Here is a 2,688-nt window from a genome sequence, read left to right as displayed (position 1 = left end):
TCTGCCTGTAGGGTGGCAGGCAGCCCAGCCAGGCTTAACCCGAGGGGCACTCCAATGGAGTTTCTCAGCACCTTCTCAGGGTGTGTACACTTCTGCAGAATGAAAGTTCCTTCCCAGGCTTTGCCAGGATTGGTTTTGAAGAATTACTGACCTAGTTGACAGTCTTGTGAATAAAAATGGCAATGATGAAAAAAAAACCTGCCAAGGAATCATTCATTATAAATTTGAAAACAAAAACAAAAAGAATCATGGGTTAGTCAATTTACGACTCAGAAAATAATGACAGATAACTGGATGAGGGTGAAGAGTATCTTTCGTATTGTATGTGTTGTTGGTTTCCTTTTCTTTTCTTTCAAAACAGTTTTGAAGCACAGCAACTTTTGCATGGAGTCTAAATGGCTTAATTACATAGCCTGTCAGTGAGAAAACTCCGCTGGATGACTCCGTGTACTTGCTTTCTCTCTCTTCACTGAGACAAGCAAGGTGAGAGAAGGGAGTGGAAATGAGATAGGCAAGCATGAGATGGGCAAGCTGGCTGCTTTCCTGTTGTGATGTGGTTTGGAGAAAAAAGAACAAAAGTCCCTTACTCAAACTGTAACTCCAAGCCAGTCAACATCAAAAGCCCAAGAAGCTATTAACCACAAATTAATTAATCCCTTGCTGTAGAGAACCAGGGACCTTCCCGAGGTCCTGTATGCCTAGCTAGGCTTAACTTTCACCTCATCGTGAACTTCTTCTTATTTTAGTACTAAAAATCATGTCCGCAGGTGGAGATTTAAGGTGCCAATGAGACATATGTTGTGCGAAGCAGCATCTTAAACCACCACACATGTGCCAGAAAAAGCTCATCTCTATATGCCCTGACTTCCCCTTACTGCAGACCCCCGCAAAGGGAACCCGTGCCTTGACTTTGGAGAGCAACCCACTTCCTTTCTTGCTGTTTGGTCCCTTATGTCCATCAGCTTTCATAAAAATCTTTCTCTTTGCTCCCGTATGCTGTGATCTCTTTTGATTTCTATCCCGGGGGATCAAAAAAGCCCACAAGGCGTTGGTGCCAGAAATCAGCTGTGCAAGCACAGAAAGGGAGCAGAGGCTGTTGCCTGGCTCAACTGGTGAGGAGCAAGACTGGAGAATGAGTATGCAGTGAATTCAAAGGCTAGCATCTTTCTTACCCACTCAACACCTGACCCCTTCCCGACACATCTAGAAGCCTTGGTTCTCTCCTTCCTCTAGCCCTCTGAGAGTGAATGCTGCTGAGAACCACTGTGGTTTTAAAATACTCCGTGCAACACAAAGAACTCTCAGATGCAACCTGTGGTTTCAGAGCACCTTTATGTGTCATTCTCATCATTAAACTCAATGAATGTGTACTAATCATCTAATATGCACCGGAAGCTACACAAAAACACTCTGTAGTTGTTAGCCAATTCATTTTGGCTACAGCCAGCCAAAAAAGAGGAAACCGAGGCACAGAGAAGCAAATGTCAACCCTACCTGGAAGTGTCAGTCTGAAACGATCAGTTGAGTCTTCCTCTACCAGACCCCAACTTGTCTGGTCTGGCGAAGAAAGACAGAAATGGATGGAAAACCATTGTTATCCCCTTCTTACTGGAGAGTTAGGGAGAGTCAACTGGTCCCTAACAACAAACTTTGTCCTACTCAAATACTGCCAAAGGGGTCTTCGTTGTAACATGGCTTACGAGCAGACGACATCTTTCTGGGAAAGCACCTAGAATGTGACTGGCACATATTCAATGCCCAGTAAACGTAGCTATTATTTTTTCAGTCATCACTCTTACATACCCCTTTTCCATTCACCATCTTCTCCCCTTTTTTGGCTACTCAATAAGCAGAAATTCCAGATGCATCCTCCGGGGTGGCTAGGAGCAAAGCATCCCCAGGAGGCAGTGTTTCCTGGGCTGAGGTATCTCTGAGGTGCTTCCATCTTCCGGGTCCTTCCTCACTGGGGTTGTTGCCTCAGGCTCTCAGGACTCCCCTGAAAAACTTCTGATGGGAAAGGCATTGATCCACTTGCCACCCTTTCTCTACCATCCCTTTGCAATTCTAAGAGAGTTGCAGCCTCACCCTCCCAGGCTTGCAAAGGTAGAGGGAGAATTATATTGGAATTTAAATTGGAAGCTCTCAAGGCATCTCAAAAATACTTTCTCTATTTTTTTTTTTTCCCTGTAGATATTGGAGAGGTTGGCAAACGGGTCTTCCTAAAGACAGAAGAATGTATGATTTAATGTTTTCTTTAGATTTCTGGATGAGTGGGTGCACAGTGCTCCGTATTGTGTGATGGGGCGGGGTGTGTCTTCTTATTGATGAAATACCACTGCGCAGGTCAACTCGGTAAACCGAAATGAGAAAAGCCGATTGCGGGGGTGGAGGGGGTGTGGTATGAGGGTGCCGGCGCTTGTGGAGGGGGGCGCGAATGTGAACGTGTGAAAGCGAGAGGCGTGCCAGGAGAGCGCGGGAAAGCTTACTGGTGAGGCGAGTGTGCGTCTATTTCCATGGCGCCCTGGCTCGCGGCAACCCCTGGCTGGGCGAGGGGTGTGATGTGGGAGTGGGGTGGGAGGGGGCAGCAGGCGGGGCCTGCCACGTCACTTGGAGAGTGTGTGTTGGGAAGGAAGGGCAGAGCGGAGAGCCGAGCCGCTGCAGCTGCGGCGGCGGCAGCGAAGCCTTGAG

The sequence above is a fragment of the Mandrillus leucophaeus genome, unplaced genomic scaffold, assembly GCF_000951045.1.
Source record: "Mandrillus leucophaeus isolate KB7577 unplaced genomic scaffold, Mleu.le_1.0 Scaffold508, whole genome shotgun sequence".
In the NCBI taxonomy this organism is placed as follows: Eukaryota; Metazoa; Chordata; class Mammalia; order Primates; family Cercopithecidae; genus Mandrillus; species Mandrillus leucophaeus.
This window is presented reverse-complemented; position numbering follows the sequence as displayed.